At 39.1% G+C, this 16271-nt stretch overlaps 2 protein-coding genes across 18 annotated transcripts in view; one reads left to right on the top strand and one right to left on the bottom strand.

Moving 5' to 3' along the window:
* Positions 1-4970, bottom strand: part of SERPINI1 (serpin family I member 1) — an 85001-nt gene extending 80031 nt beyond the window's left edge. Inside the window, exon 1 of one of the 2 annotated variants that reach the window (XM_069580193.1) lies at positions 4639-4970. The gene's annotated coding sequence lies outside the window, so the exon portion shown is untranslated. The remainder of the gene's footprint in view (positions 1-4638) is intronic. The other variant, XM_069580201.1, reaches the window with a different exon arrangement.
* Positions 4829-16271, top strand: part of PDCD10 (programmed cell death 10) — a 49158-nt gene continuing 37715 nt past the window's right edge. For 2 of the 16 annotated variants that reach the window (XM_069580242.1, XM_069580342.1), the window contains exons 1-2: positions 5559-5646; positions 11426-11662. The gene's annotated coding sequence lies outside the window, so the exon portion shown is untranslated. Of the gene's footprint in view, positions 5296-5447; positions 6191-6789; positions 6851-11425; positions 11663-16271 lie in introns of those variants that run through there. The other 14 variants (XM_069580234.1, XM_069580328.1, XM_069580273.1 and 11 more) reach the window with 13 other exon arrangements.

Here is a 16271-nt window from a genome sequence, read left to right on the forward strand (position 1 = left end):
CAGTTAAGTTTTAGTTAAGAGAAGGCCTCATGTTGCATTCACGTACTCTAAGTCTACTTCCAGGCGTCAAGGAAAAAAAAGTCATAAATGTGTATATAAGTGTATAGTGGGTAATGTTACATAAAAGTACACCATTAAGTTAGCACAGTTCTAGAGACAATGAGAGACCACACAAATTTCAAACTGCTTTGAATTAATAAATTTATATTTAAAGTATACACACATGCAAAGTTGCCACTAACAGCAATGTTTATTCATTTAGAAATCCAGGAAAAGGCAGTGATATTTATATTTATCTCGATATAAGCAACTGTTGTGGGCAGTGGGCTGAATTTAGTGTAAAAAGAGATGTTTAAGAAAATTTCATTGTTCTAGTTGTACTTGTTTGTGAAAAACATAAAATGCTTCATTATAGGTTGTCAAAATATAATGACTGTTACTGTTAAACTATGTATAAGGCTCTCAAAGTAAATACCAAGGGAAATGAAACTCAGTCTTAATTCTGAAGATACTACGCATCTGGTGAGGAAGACAGGAACTCAGCTAACTCTATGCAAGACACTGTGCTGAGCTAAAGAGTAATGCCATCGAAACATGAAGATTAATCAATCATCAATTCTAAGTCAAACTCTATCTATCAGTATGCTAATAAAGGCATATTAAAAAGTAAACAAAAGACAAGTTAAATATCTGCTAATATTAAATTCATTGCTAAAGAACTATTTAATTCTAACTATTAACTATTAAATTCTCCAGGTCTTATAATAATAAAAGGAAAATCACATTTGAATTCTTAATTCTAACACTAATCAGATTGTTTCTGGAAGGTCAAGTACAAAAACAATAAATACCCAATTCCACATGTGCTTAAACACAATCAATCTGACTTTTTAAAAAAAGAATGATTAGAAAAAATGGAAGAGTAAATTCAATTTTTATAGAATGAAATATGATTTTAATAGATAAGCTTCAACAAAGGTATCTTATTGAGGTGTGTGGTGGTGAGCCACAGGCTCCTCTGGTTGTAGAAGGCAGATCTTAAGTTCCACTAGCAGGAGAGCCCTTTTCCCTTGCCTATAATTCCTTGTCTCTGGAATGAATTTAGAAATGGGGGCACACAAAGTTTTAGGTAAATCTTTGCAGCCCAAACAGTCGGAATCAAATCAGGCTCAAGTAATACTTTTGTAACGGCTAAACAGCACAAAGACATTCTCAGAAGGCCTAATGTAGAATAATTCTGTGAGGGCAACTGACTTCTCCATCAAAGTGCAAGATGTCTCCACATACACATTAAAGAAGTATTGGTTCTGAGTTCTTGAAATAGTAAGTGGTTATAGGGCAACTTCTTTCTGCTGGGCATGATGTTGGTGCTAAGAGCAAAAGATAGTTTAGAGTCTCCAGGAGCTAATAATTGTTACTTAAAACACAGTTAACCAAACTTTAATGACTAAATGCTGACATTAAACATAAGACTGAAAATAAAACAGAAACAAATCTTTACCTCTGTACAACAATTAATCTTGATCCTCAAAGCAGTGTTTAACTTTAGAAGATGGCTTTTAAAGGTGACAGGGGCAGGAAGCAAGGGGTATCTTACTTTAGTGTCTAGTTCAAGTACTTCTGTTATTAAGTGGGAAAACATCAGTTTTTACTTTCTAATATTATATTCAAATAATACTAAGTTTCACGTAAAAGTATATACCTGCAGTAGTCTTTCCACTTTGCTTCAATAACCGATGATTATTCAACATGTAATGAATTAATGTCTATCTGGCTTAAGTTAAAATGATAATGTAGGAAAGTACTGTCTCCCACAATGGGTATAGGCCTCTAGAAATTAATAACTGGGGTGGGGGGGGAAGGTCATGAAATCACTTAGAGGCATCCAACCAAAAAAAGGGATCAAATCTCTTTTTTTTCTTGCTAAGGGTATGTCTTTCATACAGTTTTCCTCATATCTATCCCTCCTTGTCCTCTATGCCACCTATCCCTGTCCCACATCAAAACCATTTGATCTTGAACCTTTAAATCTTATTCTTTTGTGCTGCATGCAACAGTGAATCCTCCTGTTAGAGAGAAATCCATGCTACTCAATTATTTTCAGTAGGCTTAGAGTTAGAATGTTACATTAAAAAAAAGTCCAACATATATTGTAATTTGAAATTAACCAGGTCTTTCAGCTAAAGGACACTAATCCCATGAACATCTTCCACTTGAGAGACATTCTGCATTCTGCTGATTTTTTTTTCCTTTCTCATCCTATATATACTCTGATAGCCATAAGCAAATAATAAAGAGCAGAATAATGTGCTTTTAAACCAAGTAATGCTTCACAGAAAACTATAAACTGTCATATGAGGAACTTCTCACCAGTAACATTTAAGAATTCTGGTTATTTAATGTGAACACCAATTTAAAATGTGTCAAGAGTTCAAGGTAACAAATACTCAAGTGCCACATACCGCCAATGATTTTCTTCCTTATAAAAACATGGTTTTTTTATTCTCAAATGATACAGAAACCCAATCTCTTACATTGACACAATAAAAAAGATCCATATCTTGGAAAAAGGTGAAAAATTCTGTTAATACCAGAGACTCATTCATTCATGAGAATTCCTTTTTGATGCTTCAAAGCATCAAGACCTATAAATAGTTGGGATTCAAAGTACATATGAATTTCAACAGTTTTGGCATGTATTTTCTATCTTATTTACTTGATTACTAACTGACTCCCAACCAAATCCTGTCAAAAAGATCTTTTGATAAAGACCCTGAAAGAACTTCAGTGCCAGTATTATTCTTAATTATTATTATTACATGGTAGAAACAACCCAGTGACAGCAAGTATTCAGTTTCACAAAATGAATCAGTAGCAGAGCCTGAGACAGAAACTGAGGCTCTGATGTTCTACTTAATCAGAAATAACAAGGGCAAACACAATCTTTTCCAAACCTAACTACACCCTAGTACCCATTTTTCCACCTAAAATCATTTCCACAGGTCATATCAGCTATATGTAGATTCACAGACTCTCTGGTGATGTAGCAAAGATAAAATCCCTTCCTTAACCATGAAGTTTAGTGGCTACTGTTGCCTTTTCTTCCTTCTAAGCTCTTTGTTGCTTCTAATACTTACTTGATCTACTTGAGTACAATCTAAAAAGACACTGTGTTTCTAAGATGTGTCCCCTATATATTTCTCTAATGTGTGAGAGTATGGGAGGGGCTTTTGGAGTATATACATTGATAAGTCACTTAGGCTTATCAGTGGTAGAGCTCAGTAGGACTGAACTTTAAGCTATGAATTCTTCCCAGCCATTTCTTTTCAGAAAAGAATTCTGTGTGTGTTACAGAAATAAAATCCAAAAATCACGAGTGAATCAGCAAACCATGGAAACAAAAAAATAGAAGGCAATTACTCCATTTTACTGACCCTAGTTTAAAAAAAAAAAATCCCCAATTAAAGTATTCAGGCAGACTCTGAAATATACAACTGTCACAAAGAAAGCATTTCAGGGCAAAATGTGCTGCAATATGCTACTATGATTAAAAGCTATGTAATCTGGGGGAACCTCTGTAACAAAAAGAAAAAGAAAATGAACTGGGCAGATAGCTTTTTACAACCTTTCTTTTTTAAAAAAAGGCTGTAATTCTGTCATAGTTACACAAAGGTAGATGGGACTTTCATCTTTATCTAGAATTAAAAACATATTTCCATCTACAGGTATTTAATTATAGTCAAAGAAACCACACATGGTTTCGTACTTAGAATAAACTATTATTTTATAATACCATTACATGTGTTAAGTCTGAACCCATCATAATGCATTCTAATGGAAATCACTTAGCACATGATCTCTAAACAGAAAAGATCCTTGCACAGCTCTCTTGGTACTTTTGTTTTTTTAAATGTACAAATACTACTAGACACAAATGAGAGAATAAGGGGCAGCAGTGAAGTACAACATACGTTCCCACTGTAGGCTGAGTCCTGGTCTTTGTTCCGATATTCTAGAGCCAGTGGCCGGGAAAGCTAAGTATCCCTCTATCATAAAAAGCATTTTTACATGATTGCTGGCAAAAGTTATACTTCTGATAGGTTCAGTCATCTTGATTATTCCTGACAGCATTTGCTTATTTAATAGAGATCTCGCAATTCTAGAAACCTGCAGTATAACCACCGAAAACGGGTCCGTAGCAGGACAATCTGATAAAACAACATAAAGGGTACATAGTGAGGAAAACTGCAAAGTTATTTGACCAGCGAAACAGTTCTGAAGTAATTCTCTATCACTGACAAAATTTTATGTATTTTACCAGCTACGCACCTACCCAAATATCATCCACCTTGCCCTCAATTAGCAGGGTTTCCTCAATATTAAAATCTCCCAGAACAGTTTAATGGTACAACTCAAATCAAAAACACTAACCACGCCCTTAACGCCCCGAGTCAAGCCACCTTTTGCTGCCTTATCCCCCCTTAAACTCCAAAAACGTATATCTTTCACCTAAAAGGGTTTGCACCAGTTCGCTAACCTTAGTCAGAGACTCTTTTTAGCTGTGCCTTCGTAAAATTCCTATTGGAAGACGCTTTCTCTTGGGCAGAGCAGATGCCCAGGAGAGGCACCCACGCTTACCTCCCACACACCTGCAACCCCTGGCGGGATGCTGGACCTGAGGCTTCGAGGACTGCGCTCCGCTCCTGTTCCTGCTCTCTCTCCCGGGAAACTACAGTCCAGGCTGCGCCCTCGGCTGCTACAGGGACCCAAGCTCCGCCTCCCCCTCCTCTAGTTGGCCAATTCAGCAGCTGTTGCTCCTCCTCCTGCTGTTCCGACTGCTGTCCTGGCTGGAGGCAGCGGGAAGCTGCTTCCTTGGTACCTAAGCGTTCCCTCTCGCTCCTGCAGCTTCTCTGCCGCTTCCCTTCCCTGGTGACCCCTCTCCCCTCACGCAGTAGCCTGACACCTGGAGCAGCTCCCCGCCCCGTCAGGGCACGTCCGCGGGTAGCCTAGGCTCAACCTATCCCTGCCCGACCCGCAGGTCTGAACGCTCGGTTTGCCTGGTGCTTGGCCGCTTTAGGGGAAACTGATCCTTCGGCCGGAGCGCATCCCCACATCTCGCTTTCCCTCCACCCTGGCGTTTCCCCAGCGACTTCCCGGACGCCCGCGAGGCTCAGCCGCCCCACGTTAGCCACTTGAAGCTCTTCCCCCACCCCGTTTCCCTCCTCGCCTCCGCTAGCCCGCCCCCACAATGGGTGAGACGCCTGCCGGGCCGACCCTGCATCCTGATTGGCGCAGGTGAGAGCTGACCCCTCCCTTCCTCTTCTTTCCGTGCACTCTCTCTCTTCTTCTCACCCCCTCCCGCAAAGGCAGGGACTCTCCCCTTATTGGCTAGAAGTGTCCCCACCCATCGTCTTCGGTTGCACCGCATAGCCTGACGGGAATTGTAGTCCTAGGTATGCAGGAATTGCCGACGATGCCAGCGAGCGGGACTACGAATCCCCATAGGCCCCTGCGCGACTCCGGCTGGGCAGGATTCCGGACAACGCCTGGTTCCTCTCGGGTCCTTCCGGCGTCGCCGGAGTGAATTGATCCGGGAGTTGAAGAGGGCTTCAAAGGTGGGAAGTGAAGTCAGTACCTCAGTAACCGGTAAGGTGTGGCTGTTCTGTCCCAGTCCCCGTGGTCCCGCGTGGAGCAGAAGAGGTCTGGGGTCACATGGGGGCCGTGGCTAGGGCACTAGGGCTTGGTTCTGGCAGGCGGAGCGGACGGAGCTGGGAACGGGGCCCTACGGGCGTAAGCGAGGTTACCCTACGCGAGTGGCGTAAAGCGGGTTTGTAAATGCCGCCTGCCCTGCTCGGGCCTGAACGCCTCCAGGAAGTCTCCTGTAGGTGGGGGCGGGAGGGGAAGGGCGAGGTTGGCCTCTGCTGCCCCCGGAGTAGGGAGAGGGCGGATGTGCCTGGGGTGGGGTCCTCTGAAGGTGTGGCTTGGGGCGGGGAGATGAGACTGCTGTTTTCCCCCAGCTTTAGAAGTAGGATAGGGAAGGAGTGGAGGAAGGAAGGGGCACTTGGAATCGACTCTTGAGGTGACTCGGGTTATGCCCTTTGAAAGAAGAGAACTGTAGAAGGAAGAGTCAAAATGTTGACAGAGATCTACGGATTCAGTTCCAGTTTCATGATGTGGTCCCTCTAAGGAGGTAATTTTGTCCCGAATAGGCAAGTTTAACTTTATAAAGATGTAATTCCTAATATGTATTTACAGCTTTGCTGTTTCAAGGAGTATTCCTAGTGGGATGCTAATGAGGAAACTGAGGGAGTAAATGATGTGCACAAGGTCACACACATAGGGACAGATCTTCTGACTCTAATCCATTTGTAATCCAGCTTCTAAATCTGAGCTGCCGCACCAGAAAGAAAGAGTGGGGAGATTGGTTGTGTTTTTTGAAGAGGAAGTTGCAAAGTAATGTATTTTAGGTGTTTCTAAGAAGCCATCTGTGAATTCCTCAATAAAAGAAGCGCTCACTCTAATCTGTTGTTGGAAAAATAAGAATCAATTTCAACTTAGCTATTTTTTCCTTATATTAGAGGTATATTAAGTGATGAATGGTGCTACCGTTTTAAAGGGTAGTTAATGGGACAGGAGAAAAGTAACAGTATGGCTCATCTTTACTCGTGAAAGATACTCCTTTCCCTTTCTACTTTAGGACTGTATTATTATTATTATTATTCTCAACTGAGAACAATGGGATTGGGATTCTTCCACGAAACTTATTTTACACTTTTTCAAATAATACAGCATCAAGAGACAGTTTAATGTGCTCATTACTAGAAAAGAATATATGCTGCATTTCTTGGAGGTAACATGACATTTTTTTTTTTCACTTCCCCTCATTTTCTTTGTGTGTGTGTGTAAATAATAACATCAGGCTTTTGTATATTTTATTTTTCTCACCATCTGTGAGTTTTAACTCATCCTTGTTTTATGTTAAAGAATGGAAAAATAGTACATTTATGTTTTGTATTGAGCAGAAAGTAGTGTGCTTGTTCCAGTCTTATCCATTGTTGTGACCAAATATAATTACAGTGCATAAATATTAGACAGTTCTTTAATAGAGTTTTAGTAGTACATTCATTGACATTTGTTCCTGATAAGTTTATATATAAGAATCAGTTATCTACTGATCACAGGTAATCTGTCATGGCTTACTGTTGTATACATTGACCATTGAAATATGCAGAGTTTGAATGTACTCTGCAGTTATTAAAATTACCCACAATATGTCTAACTTCTGAGTGCGAAAACACTTTCTAGAATCAGGAGTACTATTACATTCCTTTTAAAATAAAAGAGAGTTGTAATACTACAGAATGAAGTAAAATCAAGAATAGTTAGCACCATGAGTAAGAAATGCAGTACACAAGGAAGGAAGACCTAACTAAGCAAGTGGAAACTTATGTGGAGATAACTGACTCAGTGCTGTGTTAGACGGGTGCGGTAGTTTAAGTAAACCATAAACCCATCATGAGTCAGTGATAGTAAAGAAAGAATGTTAGTATATTTTCTATACGGCCACATACAGGCATTTGGTTTGTTGGAGGAAGTGAGAAATGAGTTCTAATTTTTGGCATGCATTTGGGAGGTTGTGGAATGAACTTTTGAACCTAAAGTCAGCAAAATTTAGGAATTAGTAAAATTAATATAACGCACTTGTCTAGTGCATGCTAATTTTTGTCCTTGGTTAGATTGTACCACTAACTTTTCTTCATCTCTGAGCGTCATCGTAGTTTTGGTATTTTGTCTGGTCAGTAACAGAATGGTAAGATAATGTTTTTATTGTATTTATCATCTTTCATTTTCATCTGTCATCTACATGTTGGAGTACTGTGGTGGTATAACTGAGTACCTGTTTACAAAGAGAATAAAGAAAGAAGTTCAGACTGGTTTTAAGTGCAAGATTCTGTAACTAGTAACTGGCGGGACCAAGGCATAATCCAGGTCTTTTAACTATAGACCTTTTTAATACTTTGAGATAAAGACTCAGTTTCCTTATTTATTTTTACATGAAAAAAAGACTTACAATGACTTAAATATTCAGGTACTATTACCCTGTTGCTCTATTCAGTGCTGACAGTTTCTCTTTTGTTTCTGGTGTACCTTTCCAGCCTTATCCCCAGCCTTTCTTGTTTACGGTGCCTTTCAGTTACTACCTGCATAAGCTTTTTCCTGACTTGGGGGCATTAATACTTGTTTCATCCTCCTGCTTGGATTTTCCTGGTGGCTCAGATGGTAAAGCATCTGTCTACAGGGCGGGAGACCCGGTTTCAATCCCTGCGTTAGGAAGATCCCCTAGAGAAGGAAATGGCAATCCACTCCAGTACTATTGCCTGGAAAATCCCATGGACAGAGGAGTCTGGTAGGCTACAGTCCATGGGGTCGCAAAGAGTCGGACACGACTGAACGACTTCACTCACTCACTCATCCTCCTGCTTGGACTGCTTCACCTCCCCTTCCCAAGTCTGGCTCTTTTCCATCCCATGCACTGTAGCCCACCACGCTCCTCTATGGAGTTCTCCAGGCAAGAATACTGGAATGGGTAGCCATTCCCTTCTCCAGGAGATCTTCCCATCCTAGGGATTGAACCCAGGTCTCCTGCTTGCCTTGCAGGCAAACTCTACTGTCTGAGCTACCAGGGAGGCCCCAAGTCTGGCCAACTTCTAGTTAATTTTCAAGTCTCAGTTTAGATGTCATTTCTCAGGGGAATGTTCCCTGACCTTTGACTCCTCCTTCCTCAAACTAAGTTCCTACTGTATATTCACCATACTCTGTACTTTTTTGTAGCATCATCACGATAGGAACTTAATTATTTTTGTGTTTACTTGATAAGTGTCTGTCTCCCTCACTAGACAGTAAGCTTCCTGAGCAGGGCCCTTATTTGTCATGTGCCTTACCTCATTACTTATACAGTGCCCGGCACAAAGTTAAGTAGTCAGTAATTATTTGCTGAATGTATGAATAAATGTAAGTGCTTTCGTGCACAGTGCATCCAGCACTCTGCAAGGGGCAGAAATACAAAAATGAGTAAAAGAGATTTGTTTCCTATCCTTGGATAAAAAGAGGTTATTGACAGAAGTTGGATACAAATTGTACAAAGATGTTTGTTCTTTCTTGGAGGTCTATAAAATCAGGGTAGTTTTCTGTGTGGAAATGGCAAAGGAATCATTTTCTATTATAGCAAAATTTCTGTATAACAGTGTTTTGGAGACCTTATCACTATCCTGCTCTTGCAAGCAACATTCATTATAGTAAAATACAGATATGCAAGAAACTAACTTTCTGTGAATTCTGTTCTTCCCTGTTAGCTCCTCTGTCCTCAACAAAATTCATGAGTTTCCCTTTTCTTTGTTGTTTTGTTTTTTAACCACAGTAATCTTCCTTTGAATTTTACCTTTAATATAACTTGCCTTCGACAAGGTGACTGTAGAACTGAGTGGTGTTTATTTCAAAGGAGCTTATAGTTTGAGCTTCATGAAAATTGTCATATTTCAGTGGCCCTTAAGGTAATATCTTATTTGCTTTAAACCTCAGTACTTACGAGATTAAAAATATTATTTTCAAAACATGAAGACTAAATTCAGAAATGTGTTAGGTTTTGGTTCTGAAAACAAACTCTCTGATCCTTCAGAGTACTACTATAATGGTGTAGAATAAATTCAGCAACTCAGAGTTGCTGTAGCTTTGCATGCCTTCATGAATTTACCAATTCACTCTCCCACAAAATATTGTCAAAAAGTGCTCGCTCATATTTGGCCCAGTTTTTATCGTTAATACAAGTCTTTGATAAATCCTAAACTTACATTTTTAAGTAAGTCCCTATGTTACTTGAATTAGGGATAATAAAATTCGTTTTGACCTAGCATACCAATATGTGAAGGATAAAACTGAGGTACTGCTTCTTATATCTTGTTCAGTTATTAAGGTTGTTAATGATTGGTAACGTGTGCCAAGAATTTTAAGCTGATGCCATGATAAACAGTTTTTTGTCCACAATATAAACTGCAGAAGTGATTTAGAAGTTAAATAGTGTGATTGATGGTGTATATTACTGCATTTGAAATGTTATAGAAAGCTGTGGTCTTATTAGTGATTTATATTTTAGCAGTACAAGCACGCGTGCACACACGATGTAAAAAGTGAAAGCACCTTTATTGTAGCAGTTAGAAATAATTTATTTGCAGAAAGGTAGACTGTGTAGTTTGGTGGTCCAGTTTTGTTTATATGTAGAATTTAGTTTTCTCATTTTAGCTACACAGTTGCATCTTGGATACAATGTAATATTATAATCATGTTTTTCAAGATCACGCTTACGTTTTTTGCTGTGCATAATCTTTCTTTTTAACCACTTAAAAAGTGACATGAGTCTTCAAACTCAGTGTCACTCTACAGTTGTCTAGAATCAGGTGTTGCTATTTGAAAAAAGAAAGATTTTTCTTTTTCATCAGCTGGCTTATGAATTATTGGGTAACAGCAGTGGAACATATTAAGTAGTAGTCATTACTGTTTACTTATGCCAGTCCTCTGGAAATAAGTTTACCAGAAAAAGATAGATTGTATAATAATGATACTTTGATTTGTTCATTTATCTTACATTTGTTAAATATATGTTACGTGTAAAATTGCCTTAAATCTTTGTATGAACCCTGTAATGTAGAGGCACTATTATCCCCAACTTAAGAAAACTAAATATAGGGAGGTTAAGTAACTTTCGCAAGGTCACACAACCACTTACTGCTTGGAATTAGGATTTAAATCCATGCTAGTGAAGTTATGACGCTATATTTTTAATCATGGCAGTAAAAATGATGGGTGTTTTTGAGCACCGATGGAGGGCTCAACTTAGATTAGAGTTCCAGTTACAAAAAGTCATGTCTTAGATACTGAAGTCAATGTGGCAGGCAGAAATTACTTATCTGAAAATTTACTCTAAAAGGAACACTTTGAAAGTTACCACGTTGGAAACTGACACAGCATTAACAAACATCATTTTTCCTCTAGCACTGGAATAGAATTACTTTTCCTTTGAGTGCTGGGTCAAGTGTTTAACTTGCTATTCAGAGATCTTTCTGGAAAGGAAATATGTGTGGGGAGCCTCTCATTTAGGGGACAGTTGTGGCTCTCAGTCCAGTGGTGGGTAGCAGATCCATGTCTTTATTGCTTTCATTCAGGGGCTTATATTTGCGGACTGGAATTACAATCATCCAGTATTTCAATAGTTATTTTTCTTTTTGTTCTCTTCAAAAATGAAAAATGTTAAACGTGCCCATTGAATTTGCATAGGGCAAGTATATGTATAGTGTGACACAGGTATGCTCCCTGGAGTTATGTAAAGTGGCAGCTTGACATGTATTTCTTTATTGTCTCTCTTCCCTACAAGACTGCACACCCTCAAGGGCATGGCGTATATGTAGCTTTTCATCATCGCATCTCCAACACTGCTGCTGATTTAGACTGACTATGAAGATCCCCTGGAGAAGGAAATGACAACCGACTCCAGTATTCTTGCCTGGAGAATCCCATGGACAGAGGAGCCTGGTGGGCTGTAGTCCATGGGGTCGCAAAGAGTTGGACACGACTGAGCAACTACACTTACTTATGCAGAGTACTGAGCTAGGTACTAGCAAATAGAGAAAGGAATAAAACTTCTCTACAGTGTTTATAATTTAGTGGATAGTAGGGGGGTGGAAAAACCATTATATGGACATTTGGTCTTTCTGATATATTAAGTACTTGCACATGCATCAGTTCATTTGATAATTTTGCATTGGAACCAATAAGAAGGGGGAAAAATGATAGTTTCTCTGAGTTATCTTCTGGTCCCTGGCACTGAAATATGCCTTTCTGCCTTATTCAGCCATCCTGTCTTCAGGATGAACTGGAAATCTAATGGAGTTTGGAGTTCAGGAAGGACAAAACCCTCAGGTGTTAAACCCTTGCTTCCTTCTTAGACTTCATTATGTTGCTGGAACCAAAGGCATTTGGGAATGGTAAATGAGTCATACCTAGCCTCCAGAGTGCAACTGCTCCCTATACCAGTTCACATTGTTACATGGCTGTCTAATTTAATTCCAAAGGATTTTGAATAATGCTGTGTCCTTTTATTCAGAGTAGACACTTGCAGATACCTTTATCTGTAATAAAATTGGCATTTTGACAGTACTGTCAAAACTTGAGAGGTTTCTGAGGTCCTCCCTTGATTTGGGTTTCCTTCCTTGAAAAATGAATACAGTTTTATAAGTGAAGGTCATGGGAGGAATTGTATATATGATACAAACAAATACCATTCTGTCTTCTTCATTTCTTCTTGTGACTAATAGCATTTTTATTTGAGATCACTTGGAGCTAAAGGTGAAGTTAAATGTCATTATCGTGATAGAATCTTGTCCTTATTCTCACTTACTGTTAAACAAATCAGTCAGAGTCCATTTATTAGGTTGGTGCAAAAGTAATTGCAGTTTCAGTCTGTGAATTTTAAATCATTATAACTTGGCTAAAATACATCTTTATTAATCAAAATAGGAACCATTACAATCAACATATTTTTGCCAATAAGAAATAAGTTTGTTTATTCCTGTAGTGTAAAAATCCATGCTTTGGGATTCGACAAACTCTTGGAAAGCATTTTCTGCATCCTATTGGTTATGGAAGCATTTTCCCTGCAAAAAGTTGGTGAGATGCTTGAAGAAGTGGTAGTCAGTTGACGAGAGGTCAGGTGAACCTGGCAAATGAGGTAAGGCCCAATTCATTCAACTTTTGAAGTGTTAGTTGTGTGATGTGTGGTCAGATGTTATCCTGGATAAGAATTAGGCCCTGTAGACCAGTACTGGCTGCAAGCATTGCAGTTTTCAGTGCATCTCATCAATTTGTTGAGCATACTTACCAGATGTAATGGTTTCACTGTGATTCAGAACGTTGTAGTAGATCAGACACTACCAAACAGTAACCATGACTTTGGTGCAAGTTTGGCTTTGGGATGTGTTTTGGAGATTCTTCTCAGTCCAGCACTGAACTTGTCATCACCACTAGTTGTCATATAAAATCCACTTTTTGTTTCATGTAACAATCCAATCGAGAAATAGTTTGTTGTTGTGTAGAATAAGAGAAGAATATACTTCAAAGCAATGATTTTATTTGGTTTGCAGTCAGCTCATGAGGCACCCACTTAACTAGCTTTTTCACCTTCCAGTTTGCTTCGAATACCAAGTGATTGTAGAATGGTTGAGATGTTGAGTTCTTGAGCAACTTCTCCTGTAGTTGCAAGAGAATCAGCTTCAGTGATTGCTCTCAGTTGATTGTTGTCAACTTCCGATGGCTGGCCACTGTGCTCCTCATCTTCAAGGCTCTTACCTCCTTTGCAGAACTTCTTGAACCACCACTGCACTGTGTGTTTATTAGCAGTTCCTGGGCCAAATGCGTTGTTGATGTTGTGAGTTGTCAGCGCTGCCTCATGACCCATTTTGAACTCAGATGAGAAAATTGCTCGAATTTGCGTTTTGTCTAACATCATTTCCACAGTCCAAAATAAATATAAAATAAACAGCAAGTAGTAAATCATTAGCAAAAAAACATAAAGTGAGAAATGCACATTAAAATAATGTATAGCATAACCACATTTATTAAGAATATATTCCAATATCAAACAGCAAATTTCAACAGTGCAAAACTGCAATTACATTTATACCAACCTAATATCTGGGGCTAATAATTTTATCAACATTTAAGCACCTTGTGGCAGTGTTGTGGTGCAAAGAAATTTGATAAAATACACATTGCATACTGTAGCGAACCTTAGGCAATAAGGAGTTATTAAGGAAAATGTAAGACTATAAGTGATACAGAGCAGGTAAGCCTGAGCCGTGTGATATGTGCGTGTGTTAGTCGCTCAGTCGTGTGTGATTCTTTGCGACTTAGCCCTCCAGGCTCCTCTGTCCATGGAATTCTCCAGGCAAGAATACTGGAGTGGGTAGCCGTTCCCTTCTCCAGGGTGTCTTCCCGATCCAGGGACAGAACCCAGGACTACCACATTGCAGGCAGGTACTTTACCATCTGAACCACCAGAGCTTAAGTTGAATTTCTAAGGGCTTTTAAAGGAAGGCTTTAGAGTTGTGTTAGAGAAATTGAAATTCACAAATACTAATGCAAAAGAGAATATAGAGAAGTACCTCAAACACTAAATTAGGCAGTTAGGCATTATTTAATTCATGAACCACTAGATTAAGAACTTCATGGGCAAAAGATGAACACATTCAAGGGAACAAATTTGTTTCCTGCCCTCCAACAAATGTTTTCATTTAAATTTTGTTCAGACCAGAATTGAACAATTGCATTCGAATAGGGGGATAAAATAGAATATTGTCACTGCCAAAGAGATGTGTTTTTCCCCTGAACTTGTGCAGAAATATCTTAGAAGCTCAAATAGCAGTTGTTGCTATTTTTGTTGTTCCCCTTTCCCATCAGAGGTAGCAGGCCTTTTGATTCTGTTCTCTTTTGGTTTTCCTGAATAGATTATCCCCTCTTACGGATTTTTTTGGGAAGTTCTTTGACCACATCTTGATTTCACTCTTCTACCAAGCCTGCTTCTGGGCCACAACTTTCTTTATTAAATTGATCTACGTACACTAAAAGAATAAAAATTTTAACACAGACTTAGCAAATAATTTTACAATGCATTTGATGATCACATTTTTTAAGAATTCCTAAACTGTAATTTACTTTGAATGACACTTGTAACTTTTTGGGTGGCCCAGGTAATTTATATATGCCTTCATTTGCAAGTGGGGAGGAAAAGGTTTTAAAAGGCTATTGTAAGTGTCCTTTTTGACACTGTGATAATCAGTATTAGCCCATCCTTGTGTGTACTGTGCAGGGGCAGGACTAGGGTGAGGCAAACAAAGAGTTTAGTGTACAAAATTTCAAGAGGCACTCACTCTCTGTCCTACAAGAGCTTAATTTTGTGCTCTAGCCATCTGGTTTGCCTCACACTCATTCCAGGCCTGATGCCATGTCAGATTCATAGAATCTTGGATGAAATATCAGTAACTAATAATATGAATGTTTATTATATGTAAGATACTGCAATAAGTACATGCATTTTGTACTCTTAATAACGCTGTGATGTGAATACCTCAGTCAGTATTGCCAGTAAATTTCTCATTGAGTTTAAAAAGAGATTAAATGATATCACCCATTCAAACTTAAAGCTGTTTTAAATCTGAGCACTTACCTACTACTCTGTGCTATCCATCCATATGTAGAAAATGTTAGTTACTTGTCCATTTATGATTTCTGTATTTGGACACTACTCCCCCCAAATATTCTTACACTGATATGATGCAGTTAACTTTTAAAGTACCTGAGTCAGAGGTCTTGGTATCAAAAAATGCAAGATCCACAGACTTGTGCTGCTGTATACCCTAGGGCGACCTTGAATCAGAGCCATGTTCCCATTGGCGTTAGTCTCTAAACATTCTGCCTGGAGTCTGGGGGTCTTGGCTCTCAGCTGAGTGATCCGTGGAGGACACAGAGAGCAGGGCAGGTGATCCTAGAAGTAGATCACTCTGGCAGACAGAAGACATGGCAGGCATGTCCCATACAATGGGTTATAGTAGCTCTATAGAATATATACTTACAATATGTCACTGTTCAGTTTATTAATGTGAATTTCTGGGGACTTTTATTTCTAAATTGTGAGATTTGGAGATTGGACTTGATAGTATAGAGGAATATGTGTTAATGGCTGTTTTCGCTTTAAAATTTTATAGTCTTAATGTTTAGGTGTCTTAAATGCATGAGTATGTGACAGCAGTACAGATAAATTGACTGGTGAGCGATTGAGATCTGAAACTCTCTGAATTATGGAAAAAAATCTGGGTCTGGATAATATTTGCCAGCGCTTACCTTTACTATTTGGACCACTTACCTTTGTTCAAAATGCTTGTGTAGTGATTGTGCCTAGAGCAGTGGTTCTCAAATTATGGAGAGAGAGGGCTCCTGTGAGAGAAAGGGCTGGTAAACTGTAGTTATTACCCAATACATTTATTGGATGAATGAACAGTTTATTGAATCCAAGCAAGTCTGGTTCTAGTGTCACTGTGCTTGTTACTCACCACTCTAAAGACAGTGCTGATAATGTTAATTAAGGACAGTAGCCCCCTCACACCTTCCCCCCTACTCTGTCTATAGGTCCAAGACTCCTAGTGGATGTTGGAAACCTCAGATAGTAC

This window comes from Ovis canadensis, chromosome 1 (assembly GCF_042477335.2).
Source record: "Ovis canadensis isolate MfBH-ARS-UI-01 breed Bighorn chromosome 1, ARS-UI_OviCan_v2, whole genome shotgun sequence".
Classification (NCBI taxonomy): domain Eukaryota; kingdom Metazoa; phylum Chordata; class Mammalia; order Artiodactyla; family Bovidae; genus Ovis; species Ovis canadensis.